Source organism: Staurois parvus, unplaced genomic scaffold (genome assembly GCF_062004578.1).
Source record: "Staurois parvus isolate SC_StPar_1 unplaced genomic scaffold, SC_StPar_1.0 ptg001892l, whole genome shotgun sequence".
Taxonomy (NCBI): domain Eukaryota; kingdom Metazoa; phylum Chordata; class Amphibia; order Anura; family Ranidae; genus Staurois; species Staurois parvus.
The window spans coordinates 61875-85000 of NW_028319688.1; the positions used below are offsets into that span (position 1 = coordinate 61875).

A 23126-nucleotide genomic window follows, 5' to 3' on the forward strand; every position below is an offset into this window, starting at 1 on the left:
CCCTGTTTCCCAGTAGGGTGACCCGGCTTTGGGGCTTCTAAATGGCGCAGGTGGCTTCTTTTATACAGTCATTGTCATCAATGCAAAATGATACAGTAATGGACACCCCCTTCCCTGTCCATAAAAGTTACAGGGACTTCTCTCAGTGCCAGAAATAGGACAGTTCCAGAAACCAACATTATGGAGGTAAATTGGAATCTTTGTCTCCTGGATGCCGCTGTAAGTTCTGAAGATCAGCAATCTTCTTTCATGATCCGTCGTCTTTGAGCCCGTTGAAGAGTTAAGTATTGATCCCATTGATTCTCTGGCTGGTAATGCGCTGTGTCCTAATTTGTTGGGTAATTAGGACAAAACACGTCTCCGTAGATCTGTCTTGTTGGTTTTCTTTTTATCTCAGTGAGCTTAAAAGGGCCACTCCACCCAAGTGTAACTTTTCAGCTAAGGTGGGGGGGTCTAGTGGTTTTGGGTGTTCAGGAACATCTTCTCCCACCACGTTGTTCAGGTGCCCCCTTCTTGTAGTTTTGGATGTTCCCACTCACTGTGTAATTTTGGGTGTTCTGCCCACCTGGTAGGTTTCAGTGTTTCTGCCCATTGCAGCTTTCAGCGTTTCTTTCCACCTTGTACTCTTGGGCGTTTCTGGCCAACCTTGTAATCCTGGATGTTCCCACCAACCTTTTAGTGTTGGGTTTTCCTCCTACCTTGTAGTGTTGAATGTTCCTAAACCCATCTTGTAAATTGAAGTGTTCAAGCCCACCTTGTAGTTTTTGGTCTTTCCCCCACCTTCTAGCTATGAAGGTTCCCACCTTGTAGCTTTGAGTGTTTCAACCCACCTTGCTCTTTTGGGTGTTACTGGCCAACCCTGTAATTTTGGTTGTTCCTGACAACCCTGCAGTTTTGGCTCTTCTTTCCATCTTGTAAATTTAAGTGTTCCTACCCAATATGTTGGTTTGGGTGTTCAAGCCCATCTTGCAGTTTTAGGTGTTCTTGCCCACCTTGTAATTTTGGGGATTCACCTCCCACCATGTAGTTTTGGGTGCCTCCCCCCCCCACAATTTAGATTTAGATTTAACCCACTTTGTAATTTTGGGTGCCCCCTCAGTATATAGTTTTCTCTTCCTCCCTACCTCACCTTGTAGTTTTGGGTCTTCCCCCCACCATGTAGTTTTCTGTTCCCCCCTACTTCACCTTGTAGTTTTTTGGTCTTTTTGGGTCTCCCCACATTGTAGTAGTTTTTGGTGTTCTCCCCCCTACTCCTGTTTCCACATCTTATAGGTTTGTGTCTTCTTGCCCACCTTGTAATTTTTGGTGTTTTTGCCTACATTGTAGTTTTGGTCATTCCCCCCCACTATGGAGCTTTGGGTTTCCCCCTCTACTATGTAGTTTTAGATGTCCCCCACCTTGTAGTTTTCTATTTTCTTTCTACCTTGTAGTTTTGGGTCTTCCCCCACCTTGTAGTTTTGGGTCTTCCCTCCACCTTGTAGTTTTGGGTCTTCCCCCACCTTGTAGTTTTGGGTCTTCCCCCACCTTGTAGTTTTGGGTCTTCCCCCACCTTGTAGTTTTGGGTCTTCCCCCACCTTGTAGTTTTGGGACTTCCCCCACCTTGTAGTTTTGGGTCTTCCCTCCACCATGTAGTTTTGTGTGTTCCCACCCACATTGTACTTTTTGGTGTGCCCCCAACCTTGTAGTTTTCTGTTTCCTCCTCCTCACTTTGTGGTTTTGGATCTTTCCCCCACCTTATGGTTTTGAAAGCTCCTGCCCACCTTGTAGCTTTGAGTGTTTCTACCCACCTTGCAGTTTCGGGTGTTACAGGCCAACCCTGTAATTTTGGGTGTTCCCACCAACTGTGTAGTTTTGGGTTTTCTTTTCACCTTGTTACTGGGCAACCTTGTACTTTTTTTTCAACGTTTGAGCGTGGAATATTTAGTAGCCAGGAAATGTCCCGGATGGACTTATTGCACAGGTGGCCACCTATCACGGGACCACGCTTGGAGTCACTGAGCTCCTGAGAGCGACCCATTCTTTCACCAATGTTTGTAGAAGCAGTCTTCATGCCTAGGGGCTTGATTGTATACACCTGTGTCCATGGAGGGGATTGGAACACCTGAATCACATGATTTGGAGGGGATTGTAACACCTGAATCACATGATTGGGAGGGGATTGGAACACCTGAATCACATGATTTGGAGGGGATTTGAACACCTGAATCACATGATTGGGAGGGGATTGGAACACCTGAATCACATGATTTGGAGGGGATTGGAACACCTGAATCACATGATTTGGAGGGGATTGGAACACCTGAATCACATGATTTGGAGGGCGGGGCCAATACTTTTGGCAATATAGTGTATGTGGTGAATAGCCTGCCTTCTGTACTTTATAAGAAAATATTACGTCACTGTCAGTGGAGGTAGTGCCCCTTTAAATTTTCCATGAGCAGGTAACAGGGCAATGAAAAGATACCAACAGTCCTGGATTTGCCAGTCCCGCATTTTGGACCTCCTGATGATGCTGTGTTCCCGGGATCACCGTATCGCTCCTGTTGGAGTTGCTGAGAGTGCACAGTAAGTGAAAAAAAGGGTGGTAGCATAATATGGGAAGAGCACCAGAAAGTGGGTGTAGACTGGGCGGGACAACCCAGTAAGTGGGCGTGTCAAGTGGGTGGGGGGGGGCGACAGTATCCTGAAGACTGGGTCTAATATGTTGGTAGGTATGCAAATGCTGGGCTTTCTTGTTCGGTATACAATGTATAAATATGAGAAAAGATAACGATACAATGTACAGTTGAGAACTTTTTCACTTAGAAAGTAAAAATAAAATTGACCAAAAAGCTGACCGATTATTTTTAATTTTTGTTTTTCGGTCTCCTGGTCGCGGCAGAACGACACCTGCGTGATTAGCGCACCGCCATGTATCCAGTAGCTGTTCAGGTCTCACCACAATATATCATTCTGCAGCGGGCGCCTGTTGCCGTGGAAACAGAACGCAGGAGCCGAGCAGAAATTCTCATTGAATTGAACTCCTTGGAGGATGCGATGCAGAGAATGTTTGTCAGCAAGAAGAAGAAAACAAAGAACATTATTTCGTCTGCGAGAGAGATCGAAATTCAGCCCTTAAAAAGGTCACCCATTTCCAGACGGTCCTCGGAATTAAAAAGTTTAACACATGTTACAAGGAAAAAAAGTTTCCTAACTTTACACCAGAGGTCTCCAAACTGGGCTGGATGTGGCCCTTTGTTTGCCTTTATCCACCCCTTTTGGCATTATTCCTCCCACTGACACCAATGATGGGGCACTATTCCTCCCACTAACACCAATGATGGGGCACTATTCCTCCCACTGATACCAATGATGGGGCACTATTCCTCCCACTGATACCAATGATGGGGCACTATTCCTCCCACTGATACCAATGATGGGGCACTATTCCTCCCACTGATACCAATGATGGGACACTATTCCTCCCACTGACACCAATGATGGGGCACTATTCCTCCCACTGATACCAATGATGGGACACTATTCCTCCCACTGACACCAATGATGGGGCACTATTCCTCCCACTGATACCAATGATGGGACACTATTCCTCCCACTGATACCAATGATGGGGCACTATTCCTCCCACTGATACCAATGATGGGGCACTATTCCTCCCACTGACACCAATGATGGGGTACTATTCCTCCCACTGACACCAATGACGGGGCACTATTCCTCACACTGACACCAATGATGGGAAACTATTCCTCCCACTGACACCAATGATGGGGCACTATTCCTCCCACTGATACCAATGATGGGGCACTATTCCTCCCACTGACAGCAATGACGGGGCACTATTCCTCCCACTGACACCAATGACGGGGCACTATTCCTCCCACTGACACCAATGATGGGGCACTATTCCTCACACTGACACCAATGATGGGGAACTATTCCTCCCACTGACACCAATGATGGGGCACTATTCCTCCCAGGGACACCAATGATGGGGCACTATTCCTCCCACTGACACCAAAGATGGGGCACTGTTCCTCCCACTGACACCAATGATGGGGCACTATTCCTCCCACTGACACCAATGATGGGGCACTATTCCTCCCACTGACACCAATGATGGGGCACTATTCCTCCCACTGACACCAATGATGGGGAACTATTCCTCCCACGGACACCAATGATGGGGCACTATTCCTCCCACTGACACCAATGATGGGGCACTATTCCTCCCACTGACACCAATGATGGGGCACTATTCCTCCCACTGACACCAATGATGGGCACTATTCCACCCAGGGACATCAATGATGGGGCACTATTCCTCCCACTGATACCAATGATGAGGCACTATTCCTTCCACTGACACCAATGATGGGGCACCATTCCTCCCACTGACACCAGTTTTGTAATTTTTTTTACTCCCACTGACCACAGTCCAACCCAACTAAAGTTTGAAGGGCAGTAAACTGGCCCTTTGTTTCGAAAGTTTGAGGACCCCGGCTTTTTATGGTTCACACAAGTCGCATGTTCACGGTTCAGTAGACATTTCTGAGCTCATATACTCAGGACTGTATTTAATAAATGGTATTTACTGGCCGCTACCTAGGAAATTGGGGTAAGAGGGAGGCAAAAAGAAATGAAGAATAAAATGTTGGCTGTTGCATATTTTTATGTCACATGATATTTGTGCAGCAGGTTGTCAAATGCAGAATTTCAGGAAAAGTGCACAAAATTCATTTTATACAATATAGTTCGGTAGAAATACTGCTACAGGGCGGCAGCAGTGCAAAATCATATATACATATACGTGATTTTGCATTTCCAGCAGCCCTACCCATGCCACCATTTGCAGCTGCAGCTGTCAATCACAAATAAATGGCCCCAGTGGACAAGCAGTTAGGCCCATGTATCTGCTGCAGGGAAATTTCAGACTGAAAAAAAAAAGAGATTTTTACATTCTTGCTGTTCCATATTTCATGTCTGTACTTTATATATATATATATATATATATATATGTATGTACTGTGTGTGTGTATATATATATATATTTATATACTGTGCACTGCAGGATTTCAGTCCTTGTCGGCGTAGTGTGTTACCGATTGTTTTCTTGGTGACTGTGGTCCCAGCTGCCTGGAGATCATTGACAAGATCCTCACGTGTAGTTCTGGGATGATTCCTCACTGTTCTCATGATCATTGACACTCCACGAGGTGAGATCTTGCATGGTGCACCAGACCTAGGGAGACTGACACTTGTTTTGTGTTTCTTCCATTTGTGAATGATTGCACCAACTGTTGTCACCTTCTCACCAAGCTGCTTGGCCATAGTTTGGTAGCCCAGTCCAGCCTTGTGTAGGTCTACCATCTTGTCCCTGACATCCTTGGACAGCTCTTTGGTCTTTGCCATGGTGGAGAGTTTGGAATCTGATGGTTTGATGGCTCCTGTGGACAGGTGTCTTTTATACAGGTAACACAATGAGATTAGCAGCACTCCCTTTAAGAGACTGCTTCTAATCTCAGCTTGTTATCTGTATGAAAGACACCTGGTAGCCAGAAATCCTGCTGAATGATAGGGGATCAAATCCTTCTTTCCCTCATGAACATGCAGATCAGTCATCACTTGTTAGACGCATTTCTGCTGAATTTGTTGTTGTATTCTGTCTCTCAGTGTTACACCGAACATTCAATTTTTAGAGCAATCATTTCTTTATGCGGGGCGAACATTCAACATCAGCAGGGGAGCAAATACACATTTCCTGCACTGTATATATATATATATACAGGATATTTATAAATGTACAGATATATATGTATTTAGATACATTGAATTTATTTAAAGATGTAAAGATTGATCGTTCTCCTTTAACAGGATGGAACTGGTGAAGTGAGATGACTGTCATGGGATTTCCTCCCCTTTGCATGCGGCAGTAAAGAATGCGGATTAAAGTCCCACAATCCTTTGTGTGAAATGAATCCAATCTGATGTTTTAGCACCTGAGGCTCTGAGAGGTCGGGTGGGGGGGGGGGGGGGGTCACAGGCAGCCGTCACTCACACTCCCAATTAGAGGATTGGTGTGTGCGAAGCCGAGAAGTGAACACGGCCTTCACGTCCCACCCGGATCAGACACAAAGTAATCATCTGATGTATTAACACCGGGAATTCGATGGAAACTGCACTCCTAGGGAAAAAAAAACAGATGACATTAAAGGGATAATAAATCTAAAAGATAAAAAAGTTACTTAGTGCGGATGAGATCCTGTACATACTGCCCACTGTCATACCCCCCACACAGCTCTCCTGTACATACTGCACACTGTCATACCCCCCACACAGCTCTCCTGTACATACTGCACACTGTCATACCCCCCACACTCCTCTCCTGTACATACTGATCACTGTCATACCTCCACACTGCTCTCCTGTACATACTGCCCACTGTCATACCCCACACACTGCACTCCTGTACATACTGACCACTGTCATACCCCCCACACAGCTCTCCTGTACATACTGCAAACTGTCATACCCCCCACACTCCTCTCCTGTACATACTGATCACTGTCATACCCCCCACACTCCTCTCCTGTACATACTGATCACTGTCATACCTCCACACTGCTCTCCTGTACATACTGCCCACTGTCATACCCCACACACTGCTCTCCTGTACATACTGACCACTGTCATACCCCACACACTGCTCTCCTGTACATACTGATCACTGTCATACCTCCACACTCCTCTCCTGTACATACTGATCACTGTCATACCCCCACACTCCTCTCCTGCACATACTGATCACTGTCATACCTCCACACTGCTCTCCTGTACATACTGCCCACTGTCATACCCCACAACACTGCTCTCCTGTACATACTGACCACTGTCATACCCCACACACTGCTCTCCTGTACATACTGACCACTGTCATACCCCACACACTGCTCTCCTGTACATACTGATCACTGTCATACCTCCACACTCCTCTCCTGCACATACTGATCACTGTCATACCCCCCACACTCCTCTCCGGTACATACTGATTACTGTCATACCTCCACACTGCTCTCCTGTACATACTGCCCACTGTCATACCCCAAACACTGCTCTCCTGTACATACTGATCACTGTCATACCTCCACACTCCTCTCCTGTACATACTGACCACTGTCATACCCCCCACAGCCCTCTCCTGTACATACTGCCCGCTGTCATACCCCCCACACTCCTCTACTGTACATACTGCCCACTGTCATACCCCCCACACTCCTCTCCTGTACATACTGCCCACTGTCATACCCCCCACACTCCTCTCCTGTACATACTGACCACTGTCATACCCCCCACACTCCTCTCCTGTACATACTGACCACTGTCATACCCCCCACAGCCCTCTCCTGTACATACTGCCCACTGTCATACCCCCCACACTCCTCTCCTGTACATACTGACCACTGTCATACCCCCCACAGCCCTCTGCTGTACATACTGCCCACTGTGATACCCCCCACACTCCTCTCCTGTACATACTGCCCACTGTTATACCCCCCACACTCCTCTCCTGTACATACCGCTCACTGTCATACCCCCCACAGCCCTCTCCTGTACATACTGCCCGCTGTCATACCCCCCACACTCCTCTCCTGTACATACCGCTCACTGTCATACCCCCCACACTCCTCTCCTGTACATACTGCTCACTGTCATACCCCCCACACTCCTCTCCTGTACATACTGCCCTCTGTCATACCCTCCACACTCCTTTCCTGTACATACTGCCTACCGTCATACCCCCCCCCCACTCCTCTCCTGTACATACTGCCCACTGTCATACCCTCCACACTCCTTTCCTGTACATGCTGCCCACCGTCATACCCCCCACACTCCTCTCCTGTACATACTGCTCACCGTCATACCCCCCACACTCCTCTCCTGTACATACTGATCACTGTCATACCCCCCACACTCCTCTCCTGTACATACTGTCCCCTGTCATACCCTCCACACTCCTCTCCTGTACATACTGCCCACTGTCATACCCTCCACACTCCTCTCCTTTACATAATGGCTACTGTCGTACCCCTCACACTCCTCTCCTGTACATACCCATCACTGTCATACCCCCCACACTACTCTCCTTTACATACTAATCACTGTCATACCTCCACACCCCTCTCCTGTACATACCGCCCACTGTCATACCCTCCAGACTCCTCTCCTGTACATACCGCCCACTGTCATACCCCCCAAACTCCTCTCCTGTACATACTGATCACTATCATACCTCCACACTCCTCTCCTGTATATACTGTCCCCTGTTATACCGCCCACACTCCTCTCCTGTACATACTGTCCCCTGTCATAACCCCCACACTCCTCTCCTGTACATACCGATCACTGTCATACCCCCCACACTCCTCTCCTGTACATACCGATCACTGTCATACCCTCCACACTCCTTTCCTATACATACCGATCACTATCATACCTCCCACACTCCTCTCCTGTACATACTGATCACTATCATACCTCCACACTCCACTCCTGTATATACTGTCCCTTGTCATACCCCCCACACTCCTCTCTTGTGCATACTGTCCCCTGTATTACCCCCCACACTCCGCTCCTGTACATACCGATCACTGTCATACCCTCTACACTCCTCTCCTGTACATACTGCCCACTGGCATACCCTCCACACTCCTCTCCTGTACATACCGCCCACTGTCATACCCTCCAGACTCCTCTCCTGTACATACCGATCAATGTCATACCCCCCACACTCCTCTCCTGTACATACTGATCACTATCATACCTCCACACTCCTCTCCTGTATATACTGTCCCCTGTAATACCCCCCACACTCCTCTCCTGTACATACTGTCCCCTGTCATACCCCCCACACTCCTCTCCTGCACATACCGATCACTGTCATACCCCCCAGACTCCTTTCCTGTACATACTGATCACTATCATACCTCCACACTCCTCTCCTGTACATACTGTCCTCTTTCATACCCCCCACACTCCTCTCCTGTACATACCGATCACTGTCATACCCCCACACTCCTCTCCTGTACATACTGTCCCCTGTCATACCCCCCACACTCCTCTCCTGTACATACCGATCACTGTCATACCCTCCACACTCCTTTCCTGTACATACCGATCACTGTCATACCTCCCACACTCCTCTCTTGTACATACTGTCCCCTTTCATACCTCCCACACTCCTCTCCTGTATATACTGTCCCTTGTCATACCCCCCACACTCCTCTCTTGTACATACTGTCCCCTGTCATACCCCCCACACTCGTCTCCTGTACATACTGTCCCCTGTAATACCCCCCACACTCCTCTCCTGTACATACCGATCACTGTCATACCCTCCACACTCCTCTCCTGTACATACTGTCCCCTGTCATACCTCCCACACTCCTCTCCTGTACATACTGCCCACTGTCATACCCTCCACACTCCTCTCCTGTACATACTGTCCCCTGTAATACCCCCCACACTCCTCTCCTGTACATACTGTCCCCTGTCATACCCTCCACACTCCTCTCCTGTACATACTGTCCCCTGTCATACCCTCCACACTCCTCTCCTGTACATACTGTCCCCTGTCATACCCCCCACACTCCTCTGCTGTACATACTGCCCACTGTCATACCCTCCACACTCCTCTCCTGTACATACTGGCCACTGTCATACCCTCCACACTCCTCTCCTTTACATAATGGCTACTGTCGTACCCCTCACACTCCTCTCCTGTACATACCCATCACTGTCATACCCCCCACACTACTCTCCTTTACATACTAATCACTGTCATACCTCCACACCCCTCTCCTGTACATACCGCCCACTGTCATACCCTCCAGACTCCTCTCCTGTACATACCGCCCACTGTCATACCCCCCAAACTCCTCTCCTGTACATACTGATCACTATCATACCTCCACACTCCTCTCCTGTACATACTGTCCCCTGTCATACCCCCCACACTCCTCTCCTGTACATACCGATCACTGTCATACCCCCCACACTCCTCTCCTGTACATACCGATCACTGTCATACCCTCCACACTCCTTTCCTGTACATACCGATCACTATCATACCTCCCACACTCCTCTCCTGTACATACTGATCACTATCATACCTCCACACTCCACTCCTGTATATACTGTCCCTTGTCATACCCCCCACACTCCTCTCTTGTGCATACTGTCCCCTGTATTACCCCCCACACTCCGCTCCTGTACATACCGATCACTGTCATACCCTCTACACTCCTCTCCTGTACATACTGCCCACTGGCATACCCTCCACACTCCTCTCCTGTACATACCGCCCACTGTCATACCCTCCAGACTCCTCTCCTGTACATACCGATCAATGTCATACCCCCCACACTCCTCTCCTGTACATACTGATCACTATCATACCTCCACACTCCTCTCCTGTATATACTGTCCCCTGTAATACCCCCCACACTCCTCTCCTGTACATACTGTCCCCTGTCATACCCCCCACACTCCTCTCCTGCACATACCGATCACTGTCATACCCCCCACACTCCTTTCCTGTACATACTGATCACTATCATACCTCCACACTCCTCTCCTGTACATACTGTCCTCTTTCATACCCCCCACACTCCTCTCCTGTACATACCGATCACTGTCATACCCCCACACTCCTCTCCTGTACATACTGTCCCCTGTCATACCCCCCACACTCCTCTCCTGTACATACCGATCACTGTCATACCCTCCACACTCCTTTCCTGTACATACCGATCACTGTCATTCCTCCCACACTCCTCTCTTGTACATACTGTCCCTTTTCATACCTCCCACACTCCTCTACTGTATATACTGTCCCTTGTCATACCCCCCACACTCCTCTCTTGTACATACTGTCCCCTGTCATACCCCCCACACTCGTCTCCTGTACATACTGTCCCCTGTAATGCCCCCCACACTCCTCTCCTGTACATACCGATCACTGTCATACCCTCCACACTCCTCTCCTGTACATACTGTCCCCTGTCATACCTCCCACACTCCTCTCCTGTACATACTGCCCACTGTCATACCCTCCACACTCCTCTCCTGTACATACTGTCCCCTGTAATACCCCCCACACTCCTCTCCTGTACATACTGTCCCCTGTCATACCCTCCACACTCCTCTCCTGTACATACTGTCCCCTGTCATACCCTCCACACTCCTCTCCTGTACATACTGTCCCCTGTCATACCCCCCACACTCCTCTCCTGTACATACTGCCCACTGTCATACCCGCCACTCTCCTCTCCTGTACATACTGTCCCCTGTCATACCCCCCACACTCCTCTGCTGTACATACTGCCCACTGTCATACCCTCCACACTCCTCTCCTGTACATACTGTCCCCTGTAATACCCCCCACACTCCTCTCCTGTACATACTGTCCCCTGTCATACCCTCCACACTCCTGTCCTGTACATACTGTCCCCTGTCATACCCTCCACACTCCTCTCCTGAACATTCTGTCCCCTGTCATACCCCCCACACTCCTCTCCTGTACATACCGCCCACTGTCATACCCTCCAGACTCCACTCCTGTACATACCAATCAATGTCATAACCCCCACACTCCTCTCCTGTACATACTGATCACTATCATACCTCCACACTCCTCTCCTGTATATACTGTCCCCTGTCATACCCCCCACACTCCTCTCCTGTATATACTGTCCCCTGTCATACCCCCACACTCCTCTCCTGTACATACTGTCCCCTGTCATACCCCCCACACTCCTTTCCTGTACATACTGATCACTATCATACCTCCACACTCCTCTCCTGTACATACTGTCCCCTGTCATACCCCCCACACTCCTCTCCTGTACATACCGATCACTGTCATACCCCCACACTCCTTTCCTGTAGATACCGATCACTGTCATACCCCCCACACTCCTCTCCTTTACATACCGATCACTGTCATACCCTCCACACTCCTTTCCTGTACATACCGATCACTATCATACCTCCCACACTCCTCTCCTGTACATACTGATCACTATCATACCTCCACACTCCTCTCCTGTATATACTGTCCCTTGTCATACCCCCCACACTCCTCTCCTGTACATACTGTCCCCTGTCATACCCCCCACACTCGTCTCCTGTATATACTGTCCCCTGTAATACCCCCCACACTCCTCTCCTGTACATACTGTCCCCTGTCATACCCCCCACACTCCTCTCCTGTACATACCGATCACTGTCATACCCTCCACACTCCTGTCCTGTACATACTGTTCCCTGTAATACCCCCCACACTCCACTCCTGTACATACTGTCCCCTGTCATACCCCCCCCCCCACTCCTCTCCTGTACATACTGTCCACTGTCATACCCCCCACACTCCACTCCTGTACATACCGATCACTGTCATACCCCCAACACTCCTCTCCTGTACATACTGCCCACTGTCATACCCTCCACACTCCTCTCCTGTACATACTGCCCGCTGTCATACCCTCCACACTCCTCTCCTGTACTTACTGGCTACTGTCATACCCTCCACACTCCTCTCCTGTACATACTGCCCGCTGTCATACCCTCCACACTCCTCTCCTGTACATACTGCCCGCTGTCATACCCCCCACACTCCTCTCCTGTACATACTGGCTACTGTCATACCCCCCACACTCCTCTCCTGTACATACTGCCCACTGTCATACCCCCCACACTCCTCTCCTGCACATACCGATCACTGTCATACTCCCCACACTCCTTTCCTGTACATACTGATCACTATCATACCTCCACACTCCTCTCCTGTACATACTGTCCTCTTTCATACCCCCCACACTCCTCTCCTGTACATACCGATCACTGTCATACCCCCACACTCCTCTCCTGAACATACTGTCCCCTGTCATACCCCCCACACTCCTCTCCTGTACATACCGCCCACTGTCATACCCTCCAGACTCCTCTCCTGTACATACCAATCAATGTCATAACCCCCACACTCCTCTCCTGTACATACTGATCACTATCATACCTCCACACTCCTCTCCTGTATATACTGTCCCCTGTCATACCCCCCACACTCCTCTCCTGTATATACTGTCCCCTGTCATACCCCCCACACTCCTCTCCTGTACATACTGTCCCCTGTCATACCCCCCACACTCCTTTCCTGTACATACTGATCACTATCATACCTCCACACTCCTCTCCTGTACATACTGTCCCCTGTCATACCCCCCACACTCCTCTCCTGTACATACCGATCACTGTCATACCCCCACACTCCTTTCCTATAGATACCGATCACTGTCATACCCCCCACACTCCTCTCCTTTACATACCGATCACTGTCATACCCTCCACACTCCTTTCCTGTACATACCGATCACTATCATACCTCCCACACTCCTCTCCTGTACATACTGATCACTATCATACCTCCACACTCCTCTCCTGTATATACTGTCCCTTGTCATACCCCCCACACTCCTCTCCTGTACATACTGTCCCTTGTCATACCCCCCACACTCCTCTCCTGTACATACTGTCCCCTGTCATACCCCCCACACTCCTCTCCTGTACATACCGATCACTGTCATACCCTCCACACTCCTCTCCTGTACATACTGTTCCCTGTAATACCCCCCACACTCCACTCCTGTACATACTGTCCCCTGTCATACCCGCCCCCCACTCCTCTCCTGTACATACTGTCCACTGTCATACCCCCCACACTCCACTCCTGTACATACCGATCACTGTCATACCCCCAACACTCCTCTCCTGTACATACTGCCCACTGTCATACCCTCCACACTCCTCTCCTGTACATACTGCCCGCTGTCATACCCTCCACACTCCTCTCCTGTACTTACTGGCTACTGTCATACCCTCCACACTCCTCTCCTGTACATACTGCCCGCTGTCATACCCTCCACACTCCTCTCCTGTACATACTGCCCGCTGTCATACCCCCCACACTCCTCTCCTGTACATACTGGCTACTGTCATACCCCCCACACTCCTCTCCTGTACATACTGCCCACTGTCATACCCCCCACACTCCTCTCCTGCACATACCGATCACTGTCATACTCCCCACACTCCTTTCCTGTACATACTGATCACTATCATACCTCCACACTCCTCTCCTGTACATACTGTCCTCTTTCATACCCCCCACACTCCTCTCCTGTACATACCGATCACTGTCATACCCCCACACTCCTCTCCTGTACATACTGTCCCCTGTCATACCCCCCACACTCCTCTCCTGTACATACCGATCACTGTCATACCCTCCACACTCCTTTCCTGTACATACCGATCACTGTCATACCTCCCACACTCCTCTCTTGTACATACTGTCCCCTTTCATACCTCCCACACTCCTCTCCTGTATATACTGTCCCTTGTCATACCCCCCACACTCCTCTCTTGTACATACTGTCCCCTGTCATACCCCCCACACTCGTCTCCTGTACATACTGTCCCCTGTAATACCCCCCACACTCCTCTCCTGTACATACCGATCACTGTCATACCCTCCACACTCCTCTCCTGTACATACTGTCCCCTGTCATACCTCCCACACTCCTCTCCTGTACATACTGCCCACTGTCATACCCTCCACACTCCTCTCCTGTACATACTGTCCCCTGTCATACCCTCCACACTCCTGTCCTGTACATACTGTCCCCTGTCATACCCTCCACACTCCTCTCCTGTACATACTGTCCCCTGTCATACCCCCCACACTCCTCTCCTGTACATACCGATCAATGTCATACCCCCCACACTCCTCTCCTGTACATACTGATCACTATCATACCTCCACACTCCTCTCCTGTATATACTGTCCCCTGTCATACCCCCCACACTCCTCTCCTGTATATACTGTCCCCTGTCATACCCCCCACACTTTTCTCCTGTACATACTGTCCCCTGTCATACCCCCCCCACTCCTTTCCTGTACATACTGATCACTATCATACCTCCACACTCCTCTCCTGTACATACTGTCCCCTTTCATACCCCCCACACTCCTCTCCTGTACATACCGATCACTGTCATACCCCCACACTCCTTTCCTGTACATACCGATCACTGTCATACCCCCCACACTCCTCTCCTTTACATACCGATCACTGTCATACCCTCCACACTCCTTTCCTGTACATACCAATCACTATCATACCTCCCACACTCCTCTCCTGTACATACTGATCACTATCATACCTCCACACTCCTCTCCTGTATATACTGTCCCTTGTCATACCCCCCACACTCCTCTCCTGTACATACTGTCCCCTGTCATACCCCCCACACTCGTCTCCTGTATATACTGTCCCCTGTAATACCCCCCACACTCCTCTCCTGTACATACTGTCCCCTGTCATACCCCCCACACTCCTCTCCTGTACATACCGATCACTGTCATACCCTCCTCACTCCTCTCCTGTACATACTGTCCCCTGTAATACCCCCCACACTCCTCTCCTGTACATACTGTCCCCTGTCATCCCCCCCACTCCTCTCCTGTACATACTGTCCACTGTCATACTCCCCACACTCCACTCCTGTACATACCGATCACTGTCATACCCCCAACACTCCTCTCCTGTACATACTGCCCACTGTCATACCCTCCACACTCCTCTCCTGTACATACTGCCCGCTGTCATACCCTTCACTCTCCTCTCCTGTACTTACTGGCAACTGTCATACCCTCCACACTCCTCTCCTGTACATACTGCCCACTGTCATACCCCCCACACTCATCTCCTGTACATACTGGCTACTGTCATACCCCCCACACTCCTCTCCTGTACATACTGCCCACTGTCATACCCTCCACACTCCTCTCCTGTACATACCGCCCACTGTCATACCCTCCACACTCCTCTCCTGTACATACTGGCCACTGTCATAACCTCCACACTCCTCTCCTGTACATACTGATCACTGTCATACCTCCACACCCCTCTCCTGTACATACCGCCCACTGTCATACCCTCCACACTCCTCTCCTGTACATAACGATCACTGTCATACCCCCCACACTCCTCTCCTGTACATACCGATCACTGTCATACCTTCCACACTTCCCTCCTGTACATACTGATCACTATCATACCTCCATACTCCTCTCCTGTACATACTGTCCCTTGTCATACCCCCCACACTCCTCTCTTGTACATACTGTCCCCTGTCATACCCCCCACACTCCTCTCCTGTACATACTGTCCCCTGTCATACCCCCCCCCACACTCCTCTCCTGTACATACTGTCCCCTGTAATACCCCCCACACTCCTTTCCTGTACATACTGATCACTATCATACCTCCACACTCCTCTCCTGTACATACTGTCCCCTGTCATACCCCCCACACTCCTCTCCTGTACATACCGATCACTGTCATACCCCCACACTCCTTTCCTGTACATACCGATCACTGTCATACCCCCCCACACTCCTCTCCTTTACATACCGATCACTGTCATACCCCCCACACTCCTTTCCTGTACATTCCGATCACTATCATACCTCCCACACTCCTCTCCTGTACATACTGATCACTATCATACCTCCACACTCCTCTCCTGTATATACTGTCTTTTGTCATACCCCCCACACTCCTCTCCTGTCCATACTGTCCCCTGTCATGCCCCCCACACTCGTCTCCTGTATATACTGTCCCCTGTAATACCCCCCACACTCCTCTCCTGTACATACTGTCCCCTGTCATACCCCCCACACTCCTCTCCTGTACATACCGATCACTGTCATACCCTCCACACTACTCTCCTGTACATACTGTCCCCTGTAATACCCCCCACACTCCTCTCCTGTACATACTGTCCCCTGTCATACCCCCCACACTCCTCTCCTGTACATACTGTCCACTGTCATACCCCCCACACTCCACTCCTGTACATACCGATCACTGTCATACCCCCAACACTCCTCTCCTGTACATACTGCCCACTGTCATACCCTCCACACTCCTCTCCTGTACATACTGCCCGCTGTCATACCCTCCACACTCCTCTCCTGTACATACTGCCCGCTGTCATACCCTCCACACTCCTCTCCTGTACATACTGGCTACTGTCATACCCTCCACACTCCTCTCCTGTACATACTGCCCGCTGTCATACCCTCCACACTCCTCTCCTGTACATACTGCCCGCTGTCATACCCCCCACACTCCTCTCCTGTACATACTGGCTACTGTCATACCCCCCACACTCCTCTCCTGTACATACTGCCCACTGTCATACCCCCCACACTCCTCTCCTGTACATACTGTCCCCTGTAATACCCCCCACACTCCTCTCCTGTACATACTGTCCCCTGTCATACCCCCCACACTCCTTTCCTGTACATACTGATCACTATCATACCTCCACACTCCTCTCCTGTACATACTGTCCCCTGTCATACCCCCCACACTCATCTCCTGTACATACCGATCACTGTCATACCCCCACACTCCTCTCCTGTACATACTGATCACTGTCATACCCTCCACACTCCTCTCCTGTACATACTGGCTACTGTCATACCCTCCACACTCCTCTCCTGTACATACCGATCACTGTCATACCCCCACACTCCTCTCCTGTACATACTGCTCACTGTCATACCCCCCACACTCCACTCCTGTACATACTGACCACTTTCATACCCCCACACTCCTCTCCTGTACATACTGACCACTGTCATACCCCCCACACTCCTCTCCTGTACATACTGCCCACTGTCATACCTCCACACCCCTCTCCTGTACATACCGCCCACTGTCATACCCTCCACACTCCTCTCCTCTACATACCGATCACTGTCATACCCCCCACACTCCTCTCCTGTACATACCGATCACTGTCATACCTTCCACACTCCTCTCCTGTACATACTGATCACTATCATACCTCCATACTCCTCTCCTGTACATACTGTCCCTTGTCATACCCCCCACACTCCTCTCTTGTACATACTTTCCCCTGTCATACCCCCCACAATCCTCTCCTGTACATACTGTCCCCTGTCATACCCCCCACACTCCTCTCCTGTACATACTGTCCCCTGTCATACCCCCCACACTCCTCTCCTGTACATACCGATCGCTGTCATACCTTCAGACTGCTCTCCTGTACATACTTATCACTGTCATACTGTCAGGAATGGACTCAGCACTGGTGGTAGGACTCACCTGCCGTGTGGGCTGCAGTACCAGTGCTGACCAGCGGGTGCTCTCAGCAGGCAGAAGCTCACTCCTGCAGTCAGCCAACACCTGGGGCTGATTGCAGGAGGTGTACTTTAGAATGACCAGGCCTGTGATCAGTGCCTTGGTGTATGTTTCCCATGAGCCCCTGTACCTTGTATCCTGTGTTCCTGTTCCTCTGCCTATCTGATTTGTTGCCGACTCTGCATTGTTCCTGACCCTGCTGACCGTCTCCTGTTGAACCCCTGGCTTGTCTGACCATCCTTCTGCCTGATCCTCTGTACCGCGCTGCCCGTGAGTTACTGAACCTGGCTTGTTACCCTGACTATTCTCTGCCTGCTCCCCCGGTACCTCACCACCCGCACGTTGCTGACCTGGCCTGCCTGACTACGCTTGACGCTACCCAGACAATCCATCCATCCCGCACGGATCCAGTCACTACTGTCCAAACCTGCCAGTCCCATCTCATCAGGCTTTCCCCCGGTACATACCCTTGGCGGACCCCTCTACCACAGTTGGGTGCACTCAGGGGCCGCGACCTGGTCTCATTCCTGCGCCAAGTTCATCCCCACCATCAGGGGCTCTGGTGAAAAGGCAGACTGGGGCTTAGACTCCGCGCCCTGGGGAATCCTGGTCTGTGGGTCACTAGAGATCCCGCCGGGCGGTGCCTGACCATTCCACCTCTCCAGCCCTGACTACGCCTGTGTTCCTAAAGCTTGCTACTTCCCTGTGTCAGTCCACACATTTCTGGTCACACCCGGATCCCTAACACATATCTGTCATACCCCCCACACTCCTCTCCTGTACATACTGCCCACTGTCATACCCTCCACACTCCTCTCCTGTACATACTGCCCACTGTCATACCCTCCACACTCCTCTCCTGTACATACTGCCCACTGTCATACCCTCCACACTCCTCTCCTGTACATACTGCCCACTGTCATACCCCCCACACTCCTCTCCTGTACATACTGTCCCCTGTCATACCCTCCACACTCTTCTCCTGTACATACTGTCCCCTGTCATACCCTCCACACTCCTCTCCTGTACATACTGTCCCCTGTCATACCCCCCACACTCCTCTCCTGTACATACTGTCCCCTGTCATACCCTCCACACTCTTCTCCTGTACATACTGTCCCCTGTCATACCCTCCACACTCCTCTCCTGTACATACTGTCCCCTGTCATTCCCTCCACACTCCGCTGAGTGCCAAGCCGAATCAGCTTCCATGTGCATGTTCAGGATTCACATCCTCCCGCGCCAACCACTCGCAGCGGCCGAAGGTTTTGACTCCGGCAGGACATTGCATGGCCGGGGTGAGCACATGTGATCTTCACCTTTCACTGTCAATGAAGCGCCATGCCAATGGTAACAGAAAACATATCAGAGCTATAAATAATACCGAAGTCTGACAGACGGGTAACTTTCCTCCACGCCTGACCCTGGAGAAGGACGCTACAAGCTGCCATGAGTACATCTCACTCCGACAGGCTGTTTATCATAATACTGGCGGTCAGGGTGGGATGAAGGTCAGAAAACATGAAGTTCTTCAAGTAGCCGTGTCGGTACGATGGATCTCACAACAACAAATCAGCTGCTGCTTCTTCTAGCTCACCGCTCTTTATTTAGGGTGGGGGAGGGGTGGGGTATTGATTTTAATTTCAGGTTTATAGGACCTTTATTGTAGGTTAAACTGTTTTCATTTATTGTTTTTAATTTCGTGATTATGGGACCATTTATTTATGTATTTATTTATTTTTGCACTTCGCATTTCTTTCATGAGTTTCTTGTTTTTTATTTACTTTTGATAGAATTTTTATTTTTAGGTTTGGGGTGCTCGGAGTAGAGCATTATTTTGTATGCAAAAAGACAAAGAGAGGGCGCACGGGCCTAGTGCATTTCCTTTAAAAATTGGTTTATTGTATAAAATCTATTTATTTCAGGTACTTATATAGCGCCGTCAATTTACGCCGCACTTTACATATATATTGTACATTCACATCAGTCCCTAACCCTCCAGGGGTGTAACAATCTAAGGTCCCTAACCCTCAAGGGGTGTAACAATCTAAGGTCCCTAACCCTCAAGGGGCGTACAATCTAAGGTCCCTAACTCACATCCATACATACACATACTAGGGACAATTTAGACAGGAGCCAATTCACCTCCCAGCATGTCTTTGTAGTGTGGGAGGAAACCAGAGTACCCAGAGGATACCCACGCAGGCATAGGGAGAACATGCAAACTCCAGGCAGGTGGTGCAGTGGTTGGGATTCAAACCTATGACCCGAGTACTGCCAGGCAGACGTGCTAACCATTTAGCCACTGTGCTGCCCAGAATGTGATATACTCACTAAAGAATAAAAGTCAAAGGCACATCATAAGAAATACAGCAAAGTCCAAGCTCCCTGGAAGGTGTCTAGTTGGAGACTATAGACCTCCAAATGACTGACGCGTTTTGAGGCGATGGCTCTTCATCATGATGTTGGTAGCGGCTCTGAGGAAGAGGTGTCCCCTCGAAACGCATCAACCATTTGGAGGTCTTTAGTCCCCAACCAGACACCTTCCAGGGAGATTGGACCTTGCTGTATTTCCTATGATGTGCCTTTGACTTTTATTCTTTTGTGAGTATATCACTTTTTATACAATAAACCAATTGTTAAAGGTAGTGCACTAGGCTCGTGCGCCCTCTCTTTGTCTTTTTGCATACAAGATACTGCTCTACTCTGAGCACCCCAAACCTAAAAAAAAAAAAAATTCTATCAAAAGTAAATAAAGTAAATAAAAATCAAGAAACTCCCGAAAGAAATGCACCCTCTCTTTGTCTTTTTGCATGCAGTTCATTTGGATTCCCCTTGTCCGTCGAGGGCAGCAAGGCGTGCATTCCATAGGCTATCTATGTATGGTTACAGTCACTGAGGAGTCCATCGTCCAGCGCAGGAGTGCAAGCATTTACTCGTTTTTCTTCAAGTTAGAGCATTGTCTTGTGACTGACCAGGGGCGGATTGACCATTTGGAAACTCGGGCACTGCCCGACGGCCCAGGCTCAGTAGGGGGCCCCATGTGATGCCCCTGGTACCTTTTTCATAGGCATTTTTGAGTTTGGGCAAGGACACAGGGGCCCCATGATCCCCTATTGCCCGGGGGCCCCATGAGTTGTCAGTCCACCCCTGTGACTGACCATCTGTCCTTGGGGTTTGCTGTTTATTCTCAGCAAGCCACTGCATTCTTTGAAAGAAAATAAAAGCTAATTGCGAGAACAGTGTGCACCTAAACCGCCTCACATTATATCACTCATGCCCATCTTATCCCCATAGATAAAAGTTAGGCATGCACCTGTTGGGCCTGATATCTCGGAAATAACATCTTGCTGCTAGCCAGTTTTTCACTTCTGCATCCTCTGCAGTGTCTTCATTGTTGAAGCAAAGACCCAGCTTGTGCTTTTTTTGCATCTAGTACATTTAGTCCTTGCTTTGCTATATAAAACAGTGCTGTTGCTGGCCAGTTTTTCCCTGCTTTGTCATCTTGTTGAAAAAGTCCTTGCCTGTACTATTTTTGTTTTACACTGCTGTATCCTCTGCAATGTATTAATTGTTGTAATACAGCCCAGTAGTTGTAGTAAAGCTCTGCTTTTTTTGTCTGTAGTCAATTTTGGCCTAGCCTTGCTGTTTAAAACTGTCCTGGTGCTGACCAGTTTTTCCCTGCTTTGCCATCTTGTAGTAAAGCCCTTGCCTGTACTGTTTTGGTTTATTAGTACATTTTGGCCAATTCTTGCTCATTAAAATATACAATTGCTTGCCAATGCTGCTTTGCTGTGTCATCTGCTGTCTCTTATTTCTTACAGTAAAACATGTATTCTAGTAAATTGTGACCAATTCTTCCTCTTCCTATCACTTACATTCATCTTATCCCCGTAGCAGGGGCGGACTGACAACTTATTGGGCCCCCTGGCAATAGGGGATCATGGGGCCCCCGTTTCCTTGCCCACACTCAAAGCACACCCAAAAAAGCCTACAAAAAGTTACCAGGGGCATTTTACCAGGGGAATTTCATGGGGCCCCCTATGGACCCCGGGCCCTCGGGCAGTGCCCGAGTGCTCGAATGGTCAGTCTGCCCCGTAGATAACAGTTAGGCATGCACCAGTTAGGCCTATTATCTCTGAATAACATTGTCCTGCTGCTGGCCAATTTTACACTTTTGCATCCTCTGCAGTGTCTTAACTGTTGTAGTACAGCCCAGTAGTTGTAGTAAAGCTCTTCTTTTTTGTCTGTTGTCAATTTTGTCCTAGCCTTGCTGCTTAAAAGTGTCTTGTTGCAGGCCAGATTTACATTGCTGTATCAGGCCCTTGCCTGTACTATTTTTTATTAGTACATTTTGGCCAATTCTCCCGCAATAAAAATATACAGTTGCTTGCCTATGCTGCTCTGCTGTATCATCTGCCATCTTTTATTGCTTACAGTAAAACATGTATTCTTTTTTTCTAGTATATTTTTGCCAATTCTTCCTCTTCCTAATACTCACATGTATCCTATCCCCATATAAAAAAGTTATGCATACACCAGTTAGGCCTTTTATCTCTGAATAACATTGTACTGCTGCTGGCCAGTTTTACACTGCTGTATCACCTGCAGTCTATTATTTCCAGTGTGAAAGCCTCTGCCTCTGCTCTTTTTCTCTAGTACATTTTGGCTAATTCTCCCTCAATAAAAATATCCTATTGCTGGCCAGTTGTACACTACTGTATCCTCTGCAGTTTCTTAATTGTTGTAGTACAGCCCAGTAGTTGTAGTAAAGCTCTGCTTTTTTGTCTGTAGTCAATTTTGACCTAGCCTTATTGTTTAAAACTGTCTTCT

General features: G+C 49.3%; 1 long non-coding RNA gene across 1 annotated transcript in view; it reads right to left on the bottom strand.

Moving 5' to 3' along the window:
* Window positions 1–4654: 4654 nt before the first annotated feature.
* The window catches only part of LOC149433867 (uncharacterized), a 26704-nt gene continuing 8232 nt past the window's right edge, over window positions 4655–23126 (bottom strand). The window contains exon 2 of the long non-coding RNA XR_016308837.1: window positions 4655–6184. This is a non-coding gene — a long non-coding RNA (uncharacterized LOC149433867). The remainder of the gene's footprint in view (window positions 6185–23126) is intronic.